The 23,704-nt window shown below is 42.2% G+C and overlaps 1 pseudogene; it reads right to left on the bottom strand.

The window, feature by feature from the left end:
- Positions 1–9,109: 9,109 nt before the first annotated feature.
- LOC136520205 (uncharacterized) lies at positions 9,110–23,648 on the bottom strand (annotated as a pseudogene).
- Between the last annotated feature and the right edge of the window lie 56 nt (positions 23,649–23,704).

Consider the following 23,704-nt stretch of genomic DNA (forward strand, 5'->3'; position numbering starts at 1 on the left):
TATTTTGTTTCTTGGAGGACCAAGACACAAGTGATCTACCAAGCAAATGGCACCCACCGGATGTGCTTTTTCTATCAACTTTGCAACCGGCATAATCCGAATCGGAATAGCCAACTAATTCAAATATAGCTTCTTTGGGATACCATAGGCCAATGCTTGGTGTGTGCTTAAGATACCTAAGGATTCTTTTTACGGCAATTAAATGTGTTTCCTTAGGATTAGCTTGAAATCTAGCACACATACACACACTAGATATGATGTCGGGCCTAGATGCGGTTAAATATAACAAGCTACCAATCATGAAATGGTAGAGAGTTTGATCAACCGGGTTACCTCCCTCATCTAGGTCGAGATGTCCATTGGTAGACATTGGTGTCTTGATTGGCTTACATTCATCCATCTTGAATCTCTTGAGAAGATCTTTTGTGTATTTCTCTTAAGAGATGAAGATGCTTTCTTTCATTTGCTTGACTTGAAAACCAAGAAAGAATGTAAGCTCACCAATCATTGACATCTCGAACTCCTTTGATATCAATTCACCAAATTCTTTGCATGAGTCTTCATTTGATGATCCAAAGATGATATCATCAATATATACTTGACAAATGAAGATATGCCCATTAAGCTTTTTGGTGAATAGTGTGGTGTCGACCTTCCTAATGGTGAAACCCTTCTCAATGAGGAAGTCCCAAAGGCGCTCATACTAAGCTCTTGGGCTTGCTTAAGCCCATATAACGCCTTGGACAACCTATAAATATGATTAGGATATCTAGGGTCTTCAAACCCGAGAGGTTGATCAACATAGACTAGTTTATTAATAAAGCCATTTAAAAATGCACTTTTCACATCCATTTGATATAATTTCATCTCATGATGCGATGCATATGCAAGGAGGATACGAATGGCTTCTAGCCTTGCAACCAGTGCAAAGGTTTCTCCAAAATCCAAACCTTCAACTTGAGAGAACCCCTTTGCAACTAGTCTTGCCTTGTTCCTCACAACAACACCTTGATCATCTTGCTTGTTTCGAAACACCCACTTTGTTCCAATGACTCTTGTACCTTTTGGTCGCTCTTCAAGAGTCCAAACTTCATTACGAGTGAAGTTGTTCAACTCTTTATGCATGGCATTGATCCAATCAGGATCTTCAAGAGCTTTTTCTATCTTGGTAGGCTCATAGCAAGAGACAAAAGAGTGATGAGCAATAAATAAAGCAAGTTTTTGAGATCGAGTCATTACACCCTTTGATGGACTCCCTATGATGAGATCTTGTGGATGATCTTGTAGGAGAGGTGTATTTCTTCTATTGACCACTTGAGGAGAAGGTTGTGGAGCATCAACATCTTGTGCTTGTACCACCATTTGCTCATGGGAGACATGAGTATCTTCATTTTCTACTTTTCCATCTTTTTCACCATCTTGTAGCACACTTGATGAAGAAGGTTGATCAATGACTTGTACATCATCTTCATCATCTTTTGACTTGATGTCTCCCACCAGAATATTCTTCATAGCCTCCCTCAATGGTTCATTACCTACATCATCAAGATTCTCATGTGCTCCTTGGGAGCCGTTAGATTCATCAAATTTTATATCATATGTTTCTTCAACCAAGCCGGTGGCATAATTAAATACTCTATATGCTTTGGACTTTGATGAGTAACCAACAAGAAAACCAATATCACAACATCTTTGGAACTTCCCTAGGTGTTGCCTCTTTTTGTAGATGTAGCATTTGCAACCAAACACCCTAAAGAAGGAGACGTCCGGCTTCTTCCCATTGAGCAACTCATAAGGTGTCTTGCCAAGAAACTTTTGAAGGAATAGGCGGTTGGATGCATAGCATGCGGTGTTGATTGCTTCCGTCCATAGAGCTTCGGGGGTGTTGTACTCATCAAGCATTGTTCTTGCAAGAGTGATCAATGTTCGGTTCTTCTCTCAACTACACCATTTTGTTAGGGAGTGTATGTTGCGGAGACCTCATGTTTGATTCCAACTTCATCACAATAGGCTTCTATGTTTGTGTTGTCAAATTCTTTCCCATTGTCACTTCTAATCTTTTTGAGCTTCACTTTAAATTCATTTTGAGCTCTCTTGGCAAACTTCTTGAAGCAAGATGCAACTTTGGATTTGTCATGAAGAAAGAATACCCATGTATACCTTGAATAGTCATCAACAATCATAAGACAATAAAGATTTCCTCCCAAACTCTTGTATGTTGTTGGTCCAAATAAATCCATGTGAACGAGTTCTAACACTCTTGTGGTTGACATGAAAGCTTTGGTTGGATGAGTATTTGCAACTTGCTTACCGTCTTGACATGCACTACAAAGCTTATCCTTTTCAAACTTCACATCCTTCAACCCTCTCACCAAATTATTCTTCATAAGCTTCTTGAGTGAGCTCATCCCAACATGAGCAAGTCTTCTATGCTATAGCCACCCAAGTGTTGTTTTGGTGAATAGGCAAGTCTTCAAATTTGCATCTTCAGAGGTGAAGTCCACTAGATATAAGTTGTTGTATCTAAATCCATTGAATATCACTTGATTATCATCTACCTTGGATACAACAACCTCCTTCTCGGTAAACAAGCATTGGAAGCCAAGATCATATAATTGTCCAACGGATAGCAAGTTGAAGCTTAATGAAGCAACATAAAGCACATTGGAGATGGAATGATCATTTAATATTGCCACTTTGCCCAATCCTTTAACCTTGCCCTTTGAGTTATCTCTAAATGTTATTCTCTCTTGTCCATCTACCTCTTCATCTAGTGAGGTGAACATACAAGGATCACTGGTCATATGTTGAGTGCAACCACTATCAATAACCCAATGACTTCCACCGGTCTTATAGTTCACCTACACACAAGAGATTCAAGCTTTAGAAACCCAAACTTATTGAGGGCCCTTCACCTTCTCAACAAGTGACTTAGCCACCCAAATCTTCTTAGGCCTATTCTTGTTAGGGGGTCCTAAGAACATGACTTTCATCTTTCCACTAGAATCCTTTCTAAGCATGTAGTGAGCATTGAAGGCAAAGGGTCTAGCATGCTTGGGCAAGGGTTGTGGCAGTGGAGTTTGGCACTCATGAGCAAAGTGGCCTTCTTGTCCACACTCAAAACATCCCTTTGGCTTTGGCTTTAGCTTTGATTGTTGTTGTTGAACTTGAGCCTTCTTCTTCTCTACACTTGCCATATATCCAATGCCACTTCTATCCATCTTCATAACGGTGTTCATGAGTAGCTCACTTTGGAGATGCTTGCCTCTTGCAAACTTGCTCAATCCCATCTTGAGATGCTCTTTCTCCATCTTGAGCTTCTTATTCTCTTCCTTGAGAATATCATTGTTCTTCTCTTCCTTAAGCTTTTTGTTCTCTTCTTTGAGCTTCTCATTCTCAAGGATCAACTCTTCATCATGATCAAGAGTTTCTAGCACAATGGTGTTGTGGCTTTTCATCTTTTCAAGATCTTTCATGAGCTTTTCATTTGTATTCTTGAGCTTGACATATTCATCATAGTCATTGCACTCAACCACTTTCTTGCCTTTGCCACTAGATCCTTGCTCAATGCTCTCATCAATCAAATCATCACATGATGTAGCTATATCAATCTTGACAACATGGTTAGTAGCATCATGTGGCTCATTTGGTAAAAATTCTTGAGTAATAACAAGAGTATCATAATTGATCTTTAGAGTTGTTGTTCATCTTTTAGCTTGTTGTGGCTAGTGATGAGCTCATTGTGCACCCACTCAAGTTTATCATATTTATCTTTAAGCTCTTTCTTAGAAGATTTGAGCTCCTTGAGTTTGGATGATATAACATCATTTGTCTCTTTAAGCTCAATATTAGCCTTTTCCAATGTATCGCATTTTACTAAGAGTGAATCATTTTTAGCATCAAGCTTTTCATTTTTAGCTCTACTCTTTCTAATGATCTTAGTGTATTGTCTTAGTATTTTGACAAGATCATCATATGAAGGTGAATCATCATCATCGCTATCGCTATCATCATCACTAGCTTGCTCATCATCACTACTATCATTATTAGTTACCTTGTGTTCACCCTTGGCCCTAAGGCATAGGTGTGTAGAGGATGATGACAATGGTGGCGGTGAAGATGAAAAATCAATAGCAATGGCAACCACCTTCTCATTTTCACTATCATCATCAGATGATCCACTAGATGAATCAATGTCTGTGAGCCAATCACCGACGATGTAGGCCTTTCCACTCTTCTTTTTCTTGTGGAAGTCCCTCTTTTTGCCATCTCTCTTCTTGTATGGCTTGTTGTTCTTCTTCTTCTCATCTTCATCTTCGTTACTTGAGTCATCTTTCTTGCCCTTGTTCTTGTTCTTGAACTTGTCTTTCTTGGGCTTGGTGCATTAATGTGCTAGATGACCAAGTTCACCACAATTGAAGCAATCCATTTCAGAGATTGGCTTTCTTCTAGAGCTTGTGAAGAACTTCTTCTTCTTGCTATCGAACTTGATGCCACTCTTGTTTAGCTTCTTTAGCATTTTGGTGGCTTTCTTCACCATGAGAGCAAGATCTTCATCTTCATCTTCTTCGTCACTTGAGCTCTCATACTCAAGTCTTGCTTTGCCCTTATCTTGGCTAGCTTTGGATGCTAAGTCCTTCTCTTTCTTCTTGATAGAGGATGAGCCATCTTGTGGCGTGATGTGCATGTACATCTCATGAGCATTGATCTTTCCTAAGATTTGTGTCGGTGTAGTGGTGGAAAGATCACCTTGGTGTAGCATGGTCACAATATGCCCATATTTATCAATGGGGAGGACACTCAAGATCTTTCTCACAACGTCAGATGGTGACATTTGAGTAAGTCCAAGCCCATTGACTTCCTCTACAAGAACATTCAAACGTGAATACATCTTATTAGCACATTCTTTGGAAAGCATCTCAAATGAATTTAGCTTTTTAATTACAAGATGATAGTGTTCCTCACGCTCACTCTTGGTTCCCTCATGGAGCGCACAAACGTCCGACCATAGTGTATGGGCGTCTTTGTGGTTCCTTACATGGTTGAACACATCTTTGCAAAGGCCTCTAAAGATGGTGTTTGGAGCCTTTGCATTCCACTTTTCATAATTAACCTCATCGCCTTGTAAGTGTGTAGCATCCCGAGGTTTTGGGAAGCCTTATGAGGCGGCTCTAAGAATACCAACGTCTAGAGCTTCTAAGTATGCCTCCATGTGGATTTTCCAATATGGAAAGTCATCTCCCTCAAAGATAGGAGGAGGTCCATCCCTATGAGACATCTTGCTCTAAGTGATTAAGCTTAAAAACGTGAGCACGAGGCTCTAATACCAATTGAAAGGATCAAGATGCCCAAAAGGGGAGGTGAATTGGGCTAACTCTAAATTTTCTTGCAATAATTAAAACCTACGGTTAGCCCAATTAACCCCTTGTGCCTAGAAAAGTATTTCTATTAATCTAACGCACAAAGGACTTGCAACCTATATTCCAAACTTACTCTAGCATGGCAACTCTATGAATGTAAAAACAAGTATTGAATTGCTCAAAGTAAATGCTCAAAGTAAATAGAGAGAGAGGAACACGGTGATGTTTTGCCGAGGTTTCGGAGAGTCGCCACTCCCCACTAGTCCTCGTTGGAGCACCCACGCAAGGGTGTAGCTCCCCCTTGATCCACGCAAGGATCAAGTGCTCTCTACGGGTTGATTCTTCGACACTCCGTCACGGTGAATCACCCACAACCGCTCACAACTTGAGTTGGGTCACCCACAAGCTCCGCCGGGTGATCACCAAGCTCCCAATCACCACCAAGCCGTCTAGGTGATGGTGATCACCAAGAGTAACAAGCACAAACTCTCACTTGACCACGCGAAGCCTAATGAGAACAGTGGATGCACACTTTGATACTCTTGATCCACTAATGAGGCTACTCTCTTGGATTCTCAAATCTCAATCACCTCACTAGGACCTTGCTCTTCTTGGCACTCACAAACGTGTTTCTCAGCTGTTGGAATGAGCAAAAGTACCTCCACACATGAGTGGAGCTTCTATTTATAACAAGGGCTGAAAAACAAACCGTTATGTGCCTCTGCGGGGTGACCGGACACTCCGGTCATGTTGATCGGACGCTCCGGTCAGTTCAACCCGCACACCAGTGTTAAAGTGTTGATCGAACGCTAGAAGCGTCCGATCATCACTGACCGAACGCGTCCGGTCGCATTTAACCCTCACTAGAACCTTACTGTACATAACAGTTCGATCGTAGATTTTCTCTTCTGGAACCTTACTAGAGTCGACCGGACGCTAGCCCTCGGTATCTGATCACTTGACCACTCAGCGTCCGGTCACGCCAGACGCAATCTCCTTGATCAAATGAACTGATCGGACCCTGCAGCCAGTGTCCGGTCCGACCGGAGCCAGCATTCGGTTAGCATTTGACCCTCCATTCACTTCCAACTCTCGATCATATGTGAATGAAGTTTGCTCCATAGGATCATAGGGATGTTGTGGAGCTACATAGTGCTAGTTTTGACAAGTGTGCACCACACCTAACTCACTAGACTCATCTAGGTCAAGCTACCCATCCATACCCCCCTTAATAGTACGGCCAAAAGAAAAACAAAGTCCTAAACTACTCTAAGTGTCTCTCCAACTCCAATCGACACTTACAACTAGTCATACTTAACCTTGTCGTCCATCCTTTGAAAACCAAAATGATTTCCATCGTAGGGGCATGACCACCTTGATTGCCCAATTGATCTCCATTATCATGACCTAACTTAATTGCCTCTGCAAAACACACGTTAGTCATAGTAATCTTGTATTGTCATTAATCACCGAAACCCAACTAGGGACCTAGATGCTTTCAAAGTCAACATTTGAAGCTCATGAAGATGACAAGTGCTCAAGAAAAGAATATCAAATGATAAATCCTACAAGTGGTTCCATAATTAGTTCTTGTAGATGATATATCTAGATCATCACATTGCTACAAGTAGCATCAAATGGTGGTTCCACAAGTGATCATCAACTGAAGAAAGTTCCCTCACCTGCAAGAGCTTAAGTTTATCAAGTAGTATGACCCATGCTATGACAAAGAGGGAGGTGCCCTACATATGGTGGTATCATTCCAACAATTGGTGGTGTCCAACAAAAATGCAAGATTCAAGTCTCAACCATCTATACCCTAGTGCAACCCTTTATAGAGATGATGCATACCTTTTATGAAAATTGATGACAAAGGGGGGAGGGAATTTGGTACAATGATATTGCAATTGTAAGACTCCATGACAAAAGGGGAGTTTGCATGGAATTGGACATGGACATGGATCAAGAGGGAGCAAGATTGAAGAATGGAAAGGGATTAAAATTCTTGGACATGAGAAAGATTGAAGAATGGAAAGGGATCAAAATTCTTGAACATGACAAGCACATATGTAGGGAGAGCTAATACTATCAATTCGGGTTTGTATTACTTGTCCAGATTCCTTTACACATGGTAAAATTGCTTGGGCAAGCAACTCAAATCCAAAAATGAATTTAATTCATATCTTTGTGAAGATTGTCATCAATTACCAAAAAGGGAGAGATTGAAAGCCCTAGTTTGATTTTGGCTAATTGATGAAAACCATTGTGGACAAACCTTCTCTCTAAGTGTTGTGATTGAAGTAAGGTTGGTTCACACCAAGGTGGAGCTAGATGGCACTCATAGTGATGGAGATGGCCAAAAGATGGTGATAAGTGCTTCAACTTGGAAAAGAAGAAAGAGAAAAACAAAATTGGCTCAAGGCAAAGGTATAAAATCTAAGGCCTATTTTGTTTTGCCGGTCAAGACGCAATAGAGTGCGTGATCGGATTTTGGATAGATAACCGTACTATAAAAAGGAAAATCTTTAATCGCAATGATTATCTAGTGCCACTAAGTGTGTCTCATTTGCATATACTTTGCGCTTAGTGACGTGGTGAGATGCATGAGAAAGCCCAGGGAAATTCCTTGTGAAAAGCTATCTCAAGCGCTAAAATTAGTTTGTTGACTTTGGGAAAAGATAGCACTTGTTTTGGGTATGTTGTGCAGTTTAACAAGAAATTCTTATTCACAATGCTAATTTTTCCAGGCAGGAGTTCTATGTTGGAATGGCCTGTCTAACAAGAAATTTGTGCTGTCCGAACTAAAAATTCCAGGGAGTGTGGAGCGCTTCCAGGGGAGTGTGGAGCGCTGGGGTGCTGCTGCTGTGTACGCGTTGCTTTGTTGGGCCTGCCGCTTGCATGCACGCGTGGAGACCAGCTTGCAACCGTTGACTCTGAGAGAGGGAGGCGTCGCTCCAAAGCCCGAGTGAAAAGGAAATTTTTGCCTCCCGTGGGGACCGCCTCCTGCTTATGCACGTGAGCCGCTCGTTTTCAGGAATGCGAAGGAGGGAGCGCAGGATGCAGCTGCCAGTTTGGCTCGTTGTCGCCATGACATTCGCTGGCTCGGTGCGTGGAACCTATGGCTCAGAGAGGAGGGGCGCATTTGTGCGTTGCTTGTTGTGTCGTTCGCTGCTTATGTTTCGTCCGAGTGGAACGAAGAGTCCGCCTAGGCCCGTGCAGGTTCGTTGTGCCTAGCGCGAGAGCACTGTCCAATGCTCATTAATCGTGTGCGGGGAGACAGCTCATGAGTTCGGGTCCATACGCCGTTTGTTCCCATGCGCTCGACCTCCAATACCACTTGAAAAGGTTCTAAATGGTCAGAGGGGACGAATAACGTAATAAAAATTTCTATAAAAGACTAGAGCAAAGTATCAAAACACTAGAGCAAAGTGTGAGACAATAAGATGGCGATAAAACCATTTTGCTCTAACTCTACTTTACCAAATGCATGCCACCTTCCAAGTGCTAGTTACTATGAACTCTATGTTAATATCACACAAACAATTAGTAGGTTGCAACTATAACATATATTTTGGAACGGAAGGGAGTAGTTTAAAAAGATCCAATTCTCCCATCCCATGACATATATGGGAATATGGGAGAGGCCTAACATTGCACCTTCTGGCCATAGCCACACAATCGTTCCACAATCGCATCATGAAACAAGTAATAAATAAATGACATGCTGACACATGAGCCATTCACAAAACATAAGCAGACTTCTGAGGTTGAATATACATGTACATTATTAGTCTGAGGTTACAGCAAGTATTCACAAAACAAGCACGGTATTTTGTTAAAAAGTACTGCTGTTGGGCGCTCAACATCGGCAATAAACAGCCTTCATGCTAATAACAGATATGAATACAGTAAGAGCCACCAGTAGTCACAACCCATATGGAGACAAGGCAGCTCTTGGTTCACTAAATTAACTAATAAATCAAAGATCTGGTTAACCACATAAGGCTACAAGATAATGCTTATGAAGTTAACTACATAGCAGGAGGCTAAACCTACATGCCTGTACAAACAGTGAAATGCCTTACGACTCATCGAGGGTTCATTTCACAAGTCAGAATAGATGTAAGACACACAACAACAAAACATGCAGTTCTGTTAGTACATAGCTACAACTCCTAAACATGGTAATTCATGTGCGGATGGCCTATTGGAAGGCACCAGTTAGCAATATTTGTCTATCCATCTTTCTTTCGGCACACATAATTCAATCGATTTCCTTCCACATAATTAATGTGAAAAGACGCCATACTAGCAATAGGGCCTATTTCACAAAACCTGCCCTTAACTAAGTGAATGAATTCACGCATGTGGCCTCCACGATGACATGGGCTCAATGGGTCAAATCTTCAAAGAGCCCCATTTGCATCAAATTTCCAATTTCGGTGCAGCCATGCCTGCCCCTGTGGCTCCGTCATGATTAATGGCCGGCCCCGCTTGCTGTATTTGCTTTGTGCTTTTGTGCATCGAGCTTCCAAGAATATTCTCCAAACATCCCAAGAAGAAGCCACCAGGATGCTACTTCTGTCATCCACCAGGTCCTTCAACTACATGCTGACTACATTGCTTCCTTTTGGACATGGAACTACGGCGAGTGTAAACATATCTCTCTGGAGGGCTCTTGTTCTTCAACAAAGCTTGGTGAGTAGTAGCCATGACAAGCTCCTTTTGATATATTTCCCTACGCTGCAATGTAATGTAAAGCATCAGAATCGATGAGGATAAAATGGAATGCGAACACTTCATAAAATTGTGCAAATACAGATGCAAAATCAACCATAAAAATGTAGAAACCTTTTTATCTATTGGCTTCTTTTCTACATCCCGTGACTCCAGTAAGGCAGTAGCTGGTGTTCCAGGAAGACTCTTGAATGCAAGTGATTCCCCATCATCCAACTTCCGTTTGTATGATACTGTTGATGTGGAACTGTCAGCGGTGTTCCTATCAGTGTCCCTGTTATGCAGAGAAAACCTGACTGGTATGTTTTTTGGTAACTGTACTGTCCACTGTGACATCGTCCGATCTCACTGTGACATCATCGGACCTTTGAATCGTTCCACCATATGATTTGTTATTAACAGAAGTAGTCGCAGATTCTGAACTTGCTCCAGGTCCAGAAGCATAACAAGAAGTCCACGAAGAAGAGACAGCAGTTATCCTCCTTGCAGCAAGTATGTCATGTGCACATCCAACCAAATCTTTCTGGTAATCAAGATGAAAAATGTTAGTGTAGAAAACATCAAAATTGATGCAGTAAGATCAGTTGACCACAACAGAAATCCAAGTGTTACACATTTGGTTTCACAAGCTATAAGGTCTCTACTTTTCAGATTGATGGGAAGGTTGACAACTGAGATGCTTCTAAACTACACATGTCAGCAATAATAACTGACATCAACACTAAAAAGCTGCAATCTTATGGTGCATATACTCATTTACTTGACCCCTACTGTACATTTGGCACGTTTCCTAAACTACACATGTCAGCAATAATAACTGACATCAACACTAAATAGCTGCAATCTTTTGGTGCATATACTCATTTACTTGACCCCTACTGTACATTTGGCACATTTGGCACATTTACTAGCACACGGACATCAAAATCATCCTCTCATTGCAATCCAGTGCCTAAAATATTCTATTTTTACGTTTTATGCACATAACGTATTTCAAGAAAATCACAGTTAGAAGAGCATATATTTTTACTTTTCACTTGCCAGACCTCAAAACTACATGGGACAAAGATAGTGTTGTCGACTCCTATGTGGGTCGACAATACAGGCGCCTGTCCTAGGCGCCCACCAAGCCCAGGCAACTAAGGGGCTGCGTTAGTTTAGGAAAGAGGCTTTCAGGGAGAGATTATAGGAGATGTGTTTTATTATTGTTAGGCAAGTGCACCTAAACTATAAAGGGCACCTCAGATCTATAATCAGGATTATCAAAGAAAGAATAAACCTCCTACAGGGGCATGGAGTTTCCTTCGATGGTGGCGCCAGAGGACTCTTACATCGCCACCGTCGAGACCCACGACCAGCCTCGTTACCCTCTGCGTTCATCTTCCCAATCCCAGCTACTACTCTACTCTCCCTTGCGCACACCTCCCCACCAGCGTCGTATCAATTTGGTATAAAAAAAACCAGCACTGGGACATCAATCACCATGCCCGGCCCTACGGATCCTGCGGAGATGACAGCGAAACAGGATCGCATCCTGGGGCAGCTTGCCGCCATCAACAACCGGATGGACTCCCACAACACGCGAATTGCGTGGACGAAGAAGTTCCAGTCAGGGGGACAATGAGGGGGGCCTCAATGAGAACTCTGGGCACCTGTGGCGGCCACGGTGGTGGCGGTGACGACGACCACGGCCGTGACTCCTTCCGCGACCATGACACCGGCTACGGCCGTGGCGACATCTAAGACCGCGCCATCTACTTCGACCATGGCGATCCTCGTGATCGCCGCTTCTGTCGTGACTACTTCCCCGGCCAAAGGCCGCTACGGCCGCAATGGCCACTAAGGGCGCGACAATCGTTTCAGCCGTGACGACTGCCATAGCCACGACGATCACTACGGTCGTCCGTGTTCCCCAAAGATCAACTTTCCCTACGGCGAGTCAGATCCCCTGACGTAGTTGAACGAGTGCAACAACTACTTCTGCGCCACCACACCTTGGAGAGAAGGTCTAGATGGCGTCTCTCCATCTGGACGGCAACTCCCGGAATTGTATTGCCAGATGTAGCGGAATTTTTGCCTCATCTCGTGGCCGCGCTTCGTCAACCTGCACTTTGGGCCTCCCATCCACTCCAACTCTCTCGGCGAACTCAAAGCCCTGCAGCGCTCCGGATAGGTGGACTACCAGCGCCATTTTCTCACCCTGCTATCTCGTCCGCGAGCTCACCACGCAGCACAAGATCAACCTATTCACAGGTGGTCTGGGAATGCGGCTAGCCTCCGATGTGGAGCTCTAACGGACCGGCCAACCTCCAAACGGCCATGAGCCTGTCCAGGGCCTATGAGCACATTTGGGGAGGATTCTCAAAGCAAAGTTGATTCAGTTTCAAGGTACCCATGTCTTCACCCTAGATCTCTCTAACTGGCTAGAATTAGGGGAGGATTCTCAAAGCAAAGTTGCAGACCACCTGAAGATGAACAACTTTCATTAATGGAGTTGATTGTTGGCGGTGCTTAATTCATTATCATACCACCAACAATTAAACAAAAATGAACCAATGTAAACACCTTAAACTTAGAATTAGGGATTTTAACTCACTTTCCACGAAGTTTTAGGTACAAGTATGTTTTGTAGGGACACAACTATGAAATCACATGACAAAGTATGCAATCAGGGAAAGCAGAATGCGCATCCAGGCCAAGGAAACATAGAGTGGCTCATCCAAACTCGACTCTGGACCGAAGGCACCACAAGGACACACTCCAGGTCCACCCAGGAGCACACCGACCAAAGGCGGTGGCCACCGGAGGCAGTCAAGGGGCGGCCGACCCACGGGGGCGCCTGACCCCCTAATGGCTCCGCTCGTCCCCTCCTTTGTCTGGCGGTGGCATGCCTCCATGCTAAGGCGGTGTAGCTCGGTCCATGAGCCTGTCCAGGGCCTATGAGCACATTTGGGGAGGATTCTCAAAGCAAAGTTGATTCAGTTTCAAGGTACCCATGTCCTGTCCAACTCGAAGCGCTTCATCGGCTGCAGGGGCGACCGCGCCCAAGCCGACGCCTCACCGTACCAGCGTCTGGTTTGACCAAATACACAACCAATACATCCACTAAAGCACTGCAAATAGGCCTCCTGTCTCACAATTTACATCACATCACAACATATACCCATACTAATTAGCTACTTAGCTCAATGTTGGAATAAATTGTCTACTTAGCTCAGGGGTTATTCCTGTAACCATTCTATTGAAGTTCAATTTCAAAATATAGGATCCAATTTGTGCTTCAATGGTAACTGAGAATTGGAATTAAACTTTCAATTGCAGCACATAATAATAACAAAAAGAAAAGAACCACAAGATTAATCCCTTGTAATACTACTCCCTCCGTCCACAAAAGTATGCCATTCTAGACTTGAAGCTTTGTCCAAGAAAGAATGCAACTGTAGGGGTCCAGGCTAGCACAGAGAGGTGCTCAGGTTCCTGTGGGACATGAGCGTGGAGGGAGAAACTAAGAGAGACTCGGGGTTGGTGATGTAAGGGGTACATGCGTCTTTTACCTATCTGTCTAATTCCACCTTGGAAACCGAGAGTTGCAACCTTTTTTGGACCCGGAGAGTATATGCAAAACAAATCTAATGGTACTACTTTTTGTTTACAAAGTTACCTAATGGTATTAAGTGCAACCAAAACCATATATACTTTGGATCAGTTGCTGATCAAAGTTAGCCAAAAAAAACAGGACTTCTAAAAATGTGGAGTCCAGGGGTAGTTTATAACAAGAGAAAAAATCCTATTTGACACCAGAAAGAGTACAGCTATCTTATTTGGCACTCAAACTCAAATTCTTTCCTATCCGTCCTCATCTCAAGTTTTCTTTCCTATTTGACACTTCCGTTAGTTCTGTGAGAAAACACCGTTAAATCTCCTAGTGGGGCAACGGGAAAAGATTGAAATATCCTTTGAGCAAAAGGAAGCCAGGAATCGGACGCTCGGTCATCTATTGCGACTCTCTATCCTCCCCCGAATGTCACTAGCACGGGCGGGCACCGCGTAGGCGGGCGTCACGGCCATGGGGGTGGCTCGCGCAGCCTCGGAGGCGGGCGACGCGGCTACGGGGGCAACCGGCGCAGCCTCTGAGGGGCTCCAGAGGCCGGGCGCGGCCAGGGCCTACGCGCCCAGGTCCGGCACAGCCAGGGCTGCTGTGGCCAAGCCCGGCGCGGCCAAGGCTACTGTGAAGCTGCTGTTTGAACACACGAAGAAGAAGAGAAAAGTTAGCTAGTGGAGACGCGTGTGCAGGCTCACGTGTCGTCGTCAAGAAACAGAAAAGAAATGAAGAAGCTAGCTGTCTGCACATTCATGCATGATGCATGCGATACTGTACGAGTAGCTAAACTAACAAATGTGCTCAGATAGTCCATACGGCAGCCATCGGCTACATGGCGTTGTAGATATATCGGTGCAGTACAATCTAAGGGTCTAAAAAGATTATGCCCGTTCCTTTATTTTACACAAGCAATCGAAAAAGGAAAACATAACAGTTGAAAATAAGTCCAACTAAGACGGGGGTAAAACGGTCCTTTTCCTCTAGGACTTAACACCGTCATAACTCTAAACTAACAGAAGTGTCCAATAGGAAAGAAAAACTTGAGAACGAGACAGTTAGGAAAGATTGAGTTTGGGTGTCAAATAAGAAAGGCTGTACTTTTTCTGATGTCAGATAGGAAATTCTCTCTTATAACAAATATATCCTCCTCTGTAGGATAGTAACATTAGTATGACAAAATAAATGGGAAAACACACTTCAAGGATGAGTACATTATCACCATTTGCTGTTATCACAAATATGAAAGAGAACTATTAAACATCCCGAGAAACCAAAGGTGCAGAAATAGACACGATTAACAGCTAACCTTCACTTTTTCTCTCTTAACAATCCTCTCACAAAGGAAGCGTAATAGTTCCAATTCAACCTGCCAAGAATGAGAAAAATAGAAGCATATAATCCAAGAGTTCCTTTCACCATCTTCAAGCTATAGGCCACTGATCAGCAGCAAGATATACTATAGCATCAAGCCATTTTTTGTAAACATTATCAAAGTCCAAATCAGAGAAACTTAAGTTCTGTGTTTCTTACTACTTGTCAGGTATGAGCATAGATGTTTTAGAATGCTCCTGATGCTTCTGTAAATCTATTCATGTCTACATATAAATATACTCAAAAGAAATGTTTAAAGGTCACACAAAGGTAAAAGCACAAACATGGAAGATTTGAAGTTGTGTTTATATGTGAAATTGTGATATCTACCATTTATTAGGACTACGACAGTCATATATATTCATCAAATACAGCCTGCTGGACACTGCTTAATACCTATAATGATTTTCACCGTGGCTGATGCTCGCCCCGCAAATCATGACACTAATACTTAAATCTAACGAACCAAATAAGACTTGAGAGCCGAGAGCTGTTTTGACACAAAATGCACGTGAATTACAAACATCACAGCGAAGGTGATGAGACAAACACAAAGTACCATGAAAAGATTGGCAGTCTAAAATTAGTACTACCTTAGTAAAACAAAAAAAAGTAGAATCTATAATGATTTAAGCAGAATATTGATCCTTGCAGGAGATAAAGTATGTAAAAGGTGTGTTTACCCTCATTTGTTTCATGCTCTTGACTTCCTCAGGTCCATATTGTTGACGATAGGCCTGCACGAATTTCCATAGAAGGATGTAAAGGTAATTATGAAATATAAGGATACAAATCTAGTTACAGGGTGAAGACATCAACCTCTCCTAAACAATTTAAAGTATCTCTTACCTTTCTCTGCTCAATACTGTGTCTACAACAGTATGCTTTATGTTGTAACATATTACCCAATCTTTTTGTATTCATGTAAAGACCAGCATCTCTAGCACATGAAGGATGGAAAGTAATTTGACAGTCTACTGTACTGCACTGCATGGTTGAAAGAGAGAAGGTTAGCAAGATCTGATTCGTTTGCCTACATTTCTAGATCAATAGGTATAAAGGATCTTTTTTAAAAAACAAACCTTCAAGCATGCACCGACATAGCGGTGGCATATAGAGCATGCATCTTTATCCTTGTGATGAAGCCTCTCCTTAGGTTTGATTGAACAGCCAGAACAAAATAATAAGATAATTCAGTCATATTGTACTCAAGATGGCTTCTGGTGATATGCTCACATAACTATGCATTATAATGAAATAAATATGAAAGAAGATATATTTATTTGCCAATACAGAAATACTAAGAGCATAGCTAGAACAAGATAGTACCATTCCATCGACTGGATTATGTTGCCCTCTTCTGAATGTAGTCTCCAACAGCCACTAAGGAAAGTTGGGGTAATTTAAATGAATAAATGTGCATAAGCTAAGCAAAACAGCAATATAGAAACAGAAAACTAGAAATCACTACCTCAGCACAGAAAGCATGAACCCATTGACCCTTCAGAGTCTTTCTAAAAGCACCAGATGTTCCATGGCATAAACCACACTGCACCAAACAAGCTTTCGCGCCATTTTGATCTGATAGCTCACCAGAGACAACAAAATCTGAGGGCATCTCGTGGCAAAGTTCGCACTTCCATGGGCCTGTGGGATACTTCAGGCTCTGGTAGCAATCTAAGTGGACAGCAGCCTGCTGATCAAGCCAGTTAATAGTTGATGGAGTGCAATTTATTTGGGACAAAAAAACAGTAAATGCAAATCACCTTGCAGCTGGAGCAGACAAAAATACGATTCAATACAGTATCACATCGCATGCATATATCACAGGGAAGAGCACTTTTCTTAGAGAATTTTGCCAGATCAAAAATGCCAAAGTTAGTTTCCTCTGAGACTTTGCTATTGGAAAATGATAAATCCTTTGCTTGTGGTGATGAAGATAATTGGCCAATTCTTGAGGATCCAGCATTGCTTCTTGGCATATTCTGGAAACAAACAAAAGCCAATAAAAAAACGATCATGCCTGACAAGAAACAACTGAACAAGCAAAGCACAGTGATAACCTCTCGTCTAGCAGATGCCACATTGTTTTCTGTCTCTTTCCTCACTGTTGCATTTCGTGAGGTTGGTACAACAGAAGGTGCAGTTGCAGCCAGGATAGCTAGAGCTTCCTTGTGTCTCCTCTCTGAGTTTCCACGCTTCTTAGCTTCCCTCAGATCACGAAGAAACTGATTCACAATGATATGATCCCATTTTCTTTTATTGAAAGAATCCAACTCGTAAGAAATATTCTGGACAACCTTGAGCATCAAATCTTCTGCAAGATATAAGACGGACTGAAATATCGATTCAGAAAGCTGAAGAAATATAAACACATCTAAGCAGTTCATTTTAGCACTGCGAAGACAAATTATTAAGATAATACCGCAGCAGCAGGGGAATTAATAAAGCGGACAACCACCAAAACCATATTGTATGGCTGCATAAGGAATATTAATGTACATGACAAAGAAAAACTTACCATATCTCTGCTTCATAGAAACAACACCATCAAGTAGCCTGGATTGTAAATAAACTATTTCCCCTTCTATTTCATCATCAGGTGAATGCTTGAGAGCATCTGATGATTTTGCTTTACAGACTTGATCCAGGGCAGCTTTGTCTGCTAATTGCCCAAGTTTTGTTGATGAACCACCAAGGTCAGTCATGAAGAGAGCAAGATAACTCTTCTACTCAAATTGGGAGAAAATAAAGTTGATTTTAAGATGTGAAAAAAGAAACTAGCAATGGATTCTCTGTTTAACTGACAGGAAGGAGGCAGCAGGAATTTACCATGATAACCATTTTTCTGTATAGTTTGCTCCATGTTATTACTCCACAAACCTTGCAACCTCTTCTCAATGACAGGATGAATATAGCAGCAGTAACCATCCATGCTACATGGGGAAAAAAAGCAGGATTAAGTTATTTATCCATTCAAATCAAACACTGCCTGTAATAATGTGCGAGAAGGACCCAGTGTAACAAAGTAACAAAAGCCTGTGTACACACATGCCTGTAATGGAGAGAGGAAGAGGGGAAAGGAAGGGGGGAGGGGGAGAGAGGAGAGAGGAGAGAAAGACACATCCGGATTGGGGGTAGGCATACTTGAGCAAATGCCGGCCAGAAATCTGATTTGCATCAGGATCATCATGAAAGCCATTTTGAACTAAATCACCCCTATTAGCACTGTCATTTTCTGGAAAATGATGATCAATCGATGAAATGGCTTCCTCCTGTCCTGATTGAAGTGTAGCAGTGGTTAAGTTCTTACTTTCACTCCTAAGAAGTGTACCTGTTCATAAAGACCAGAAGAATCAACAAGTCTATAAAATTAATGAAATTGAGGCTTCATTGCCCTGGAGTAGTTTAATCTTCAAAAAGGGATAATCAGATGCTTGACTCCCAAGTTCTAAAAGAAAAAAAGAAACAGAAAATGCAGGCTGCATGCCCAACACTAGCAAGAAATTTCTAAAGCAAGTAGATCAAAACAGTACATGACAGTTAGCACTGGCACACTAATAAACAATAGCATCATATCTAAGGGCATGTTGGTTTGTGCTCATCTTTTCAAAAACTGGCTTTTAAATGATGCCACTTGCCTCTAGAAAACCTGCTTCTTGAAATGTATAATATATGTAATACCCCTCAGATTATCATCCCTTGGAAATTAGAATCAACATAAGTTCCTACAGACCAGCTTACTAGCTTCTAAATTTCTAATAAAAATGAAGTGTTGCTTCCCAAAAGGCAATTTCAAAAGCTAGCTGTTTGCTTCAGCTTTCTGTTTCTGAGGCAAAAGGCAGAAGCTGTCTGAAACAAACAGAGCCCAAGTATCACACATTAGACAGGCTGTACAAAGTAATGATTGGCAAATGCTAGCTTATTCAGTGATGACCTGTTGAATAAAAGAGAATAGAACTCCCATAAATATCGAGCATTGTAGCTACAAGAGAGATAAATATCATCCAGAATAAATTGGTAAAGCCAAATTTCATATCAGGAAGCATACTATGTACAACAAACTTTAAACCTCATCCAGACAAAATATAAAGTAAAGACAGAATGGCCACAGTGACACAGGCGCACAGCCATTGTAGTATTACAGATAATGGAGGACGAAACATTATTAGTTATTACCTTGTGCCAAAGAACCCTCTTTAAATGACTTCACTTGAACAGAAGGTGCACGCTCAGAGTTCTGCAGCCACTTGATCATTTTCAACTTCAGGCCAGGGGAGTAAGCAGTTGTCTCATCAGGCTGTAAAGGCGCGTTGTTTTTTCTCAAAGTCAAACATATCAAGGGCGATAGTAGCATCGCATTGTGAAACACAAGAATAACACCATAGAGTTATGCATACTTATGGTTAAACTTATACCTATGAGTATAGTTTCATCTTTACTATTTATATCTACAGTGAAGATTTTTGTTGGCTTGTAATGTTTGTTATAATACATAAAAATTTTCAATTACTATAACATACACATTTAAAATCTCTGTTTTTATATATTCTAAAAAAGACAAAAGCAGCTAACACAAAGAATAAAAAGTTGACAAGTTGTGGAAAAAATAATAATTCTATACGTGAAAGTTCAAAAGAGATGCATATACCACCAGCTTGTGCTAGGATAAATTGAGTGAGATGTATGTACCAATTATTACATGTTGGCACACAACTAGTAGAAACACTGAGCAACTTATGAGAACTACTGAAAAATCAACAGCAAATTACCTGAAGAGCAGCTTCCACTGATTCTGAACAAAGACCCAGCTCCGATTCTATGTCAGCAAGACTAACCTTTCCTTGGTCAACTAGCTGTGTCGTCAGTGCAAATATACAAAATGCAGTTAGGTACAAAACCTCCATACCCTAATCTGGCTATGTAAGATGAGCAAATACCTTTCTAAGAATTCCGGAAACATCTACAGAATTGCTCATAATATTCCCATCTGCAGAGGGTTGATCAACAGCCATATATGCACGAGTTTCTTGAGTGCTTCCAAGAGTGGATGGAACGGTAGCCAATTCAGTTGTCTGTGTTTTGTTTAGGCTACAAGAACTAGTAGTAATTGTGCTGTTCACAAATTTGTCCTTGTTGCTGCGCGTAAATCTCACTTGTTCATTACCAGTAAGAGGTTTTCCATCATGCGGCTCAACTTGAGCGGAGTCCAGTTCAGATACACTTTTGTCATTCTGTATGGAGCTGATGCTTTTGACAGCAGAATGCTTTGCACAAAATGCTCGCATCTCAACCTATTAACAGTTAAAAATAAGAAAAATTAATAATAAGCAATCAAATATAATGAACAGATTCAATAAGAAGAAAAAGAACTAACATTATCATGACCAAACTTCCCCCATATCTCAATCTGAAGCTTGAACTCTCTTGCACATATAGGATGGAAGGAAGTCCTGCATGCTCCTAAAAACCGCATGAACTTAGAAAATGAATGGATTATAAAATTAGAACTATTATTGTTCAGATACAATCTACAGAATACTCCCTATGCTCTATTTCATTTTATGTTTTTGGCATTGCACAGACACCAAAACATGACTTTGAACACTGATTTGTATACTTAATATCCATAAATACTAACAAGGAATTATACTTTTGTGAAAGCATTTTCAAAGAAAAATCTATTCATGCAATTATCATACTGTCAATATTTATGCTATTAACATATTAACCATAGAACTTTCAAAAGATGTTGATGTCACAGCTCTACGATTTCAAACAAAAAAGGACGAAATAGTAGACTTTGAATACATATTCATTAATGTGACGCTTCCATTAAACACTGGCAAAAATGGGAAAAAAAATAGACATACTTGCTGTTTACAACTTTCAAGGTGTACCTTTCAAGCTTCTCAGAGTCAATTATGTAACTTCACATTGTGTATTCATCATAATACAATGCTCACCACCCCCCCCCCCCCCCCCCCCACCAAACCAATAGCCAAAAGGCCGAAATACCATAACTGAGTGTCACAGTGCATATACTTCTCCCAGGCAACTACCAGATCATCCCCAAAATAAATTACATCCTTATTTGTAGAAGGTTTACCTTAGAAAACACTAGATCTAGAAGACATGTAGAGCTCTATTTGTACAGAAACAATGAACAAGGAATCACAATTTATTTGCCAAGCCTTCATCAATAATAAATCAATTTGACTTGACAACAGAGATTTGCCACAGGACCTCAAAGAGGTAAAAAAATATTCACTATGCATGACCACCAGTTTGTGAAATTCAACAATATCCAACATGATAGCATAGACCTTAACTGGTTCTGTGCAACTAAGTAAATTCTTTTTCATTGGTCAATTTGCTTTTGTATGAGTTGTCAGTATTTTTTCCTAATGATTCATGTTCTTAAGGTCCCCAAAAGCCTAGAACTGCATACCGATTAGTTAATGAGAAACACTAAGTGGGTTGTCTATTCAAGTGTAACTATCCATGCAACATAACTCAAATAGTCGAATGCCAGCTCTTTCACAAATATGGTTAAATCCAAATGTTGATGGCTTTGGCTTACAATGGCAACTTAACAGGAGAGGCATGTTGATAAGACATCAATCAAGAAATGCTGAGTGGCATGGCATACAGACACCAAAATAAGATTTAGATATTGACAAACGACACACTTAACTAGTTTAGGAACCCATATGTGAATTCAGGACATGGAAGACACTGTGGTAGTGTGGTACAAGTTCAAGGAGTGCTGGTGCATTTCACTTTTATAAGTTTTCAAATAAGTGAAACTGGGGTATGACAAGAGAAAATAAAGAAAGAATAAGAGAACGAATTATTGCAGCTTAAGCCATATTAGGGGGGGGGGGGGGAATAGAAGTAGAGTCTTGATGTCCAGAACAAAAATTGGACATTGACTTGTAATGTCATAGGGCATTAGGGTGTGCCACAATATATCTTAAATTAAAGATTCAGGCATATAAGAACTTCAGTTCTCAGAGACAGGAGATGAATGCAGCTTAGTGTTAGAATCGGAGTGATTATGTTCAAAATACATACCATGGCTGCAGCGGACACATGCGCCATGCATGACCTTGCAAAGGCTGCACACCAATTTTGATTGATTCTCTTGGGTATCTACTATATTGGTGACAGGCTCCATTGATTCCATGTCCTTGACATAAAACTCTGGTCTCCAAAGACTACAAAATAAATGTACAAATTCTTGGTTTCCTCCATCTGTGGATGGACCAGGGTCCCTTTTGAAAGGTTTCAAAGCACCTTTCTCCTTCGGACAGAGCACACAGGGCATTGACACAGTCCTGCAGGCATCGCTCCGTGTCAACCTCCGTGGCATCCCGATATTCCAGCTACACCAAACACAAAACCAGAAACGATCTGGCACAACATGCACACCATAACACTTCTGGTGCACAGATATCTCACAGTTCTTGCAATGAAGCATCCTGTTAGACATCATGTCACTTTCTCCCAAACAACAAACATCGCAGATCGAACCAGCCTCACCTTCAGGGGATGGCAGCAGTACAAGCTGCTCTAGCCCAGCATCTGCACCTAAGAGCTTCCTCTTCTTGTTTGGGCGCTCTGAAGTGAGCACAAACCGTCCCCTTGCTCCTAAGAGCCAGCTCAGTGAAGGCCACAGATCCTCTCTGCATCCCGGTAGGAACAATGCTATTAGTCCTGCTTTGATCTAACACGATTTCAACCGGCTGCTCCTCTTGCTGCACAATCACTTCCTGCATGTCCTGATCACAATTCTCTGTATTACTCTCATCTTGGGTGACCAGCTCTACACTGGCTCCAATATCATCCAAGCTGTCCTGAATATCCTCTTTGCTCCTATCCAACTCCTCGTTATGCTTGCCCAAATTCGAGCTCAAATCCGGGCTTTCATCAGCTTCAAAAGCATGAGATAGATCTGAATTCTCCCCTAACTCCTTACTACTGCCAACAACTGGTATCACAAAATATGGATCAATCTGGCTAGGACAGAATTGATGCTTCGTCACTAATTCCTCAAAATCCTCCGCAGTGAACTCTCGGAAATAGGGCTCCAACTGCTCCCAAAAGCCCTTGCACCCAGCATGCACTCTCGGGTGCTGCTCCATGGGAGGTGCTGGCTCCGGCTGCTGCTGCTGGGGCTGGCTCTTCTTATGATTCTTCCGCACGTCGCCCACCGCCGCCCATCTGACAACTCGGGATGGCAGCCAGGGGTCCCGTCCAGCAGCCTCCTCCCCGTCAAACGGCGACCGCACACACAGTGCCTTCCTGGCCTGCTCGCACGGGGTGACGCCGACCGCCGCCGGCGGCGTGCCCCCGGCGGGCGGTGGCGCATCTTCGCCGGACTTTCGGGGGGATGACGAGGGCGACGCGTCGGCGGCCGCGGCGAGCGGAGGTCTCCGGCGAGGCGCCACGGCGGAAAACCTCCAGTGCTAGGGTTTCTCTCAGGTACGATTTTTTCGGGGGAGCTCAGATCCGGGAGCGAGAGGGAAATAGGACTGAGGAGAGAGATGCTTCTGTAAAAATCAAAGCGCCCGTTCGCTTGTCGCTTCCCCTCGTAGTGGGCTGGGCCTGGGAGTCGTGCTCCCACCTCGAG

Source organism: Miscanthus floridulus, chromosome 18 (assembly GCF_019320115.1).
Source record: "Miscanthus floridulus cultivar M001 chromosome 18, ASM1932011v1, whole genome shotgun sequence".
Classification (NCBI taxonomy): domain Eukaryota; kingdom Viridiplantae; phylum Streptophyta; class Magnoliopsida; order Poales; family Poaceae; genus Miscanthus; species Miscanthus floridulus.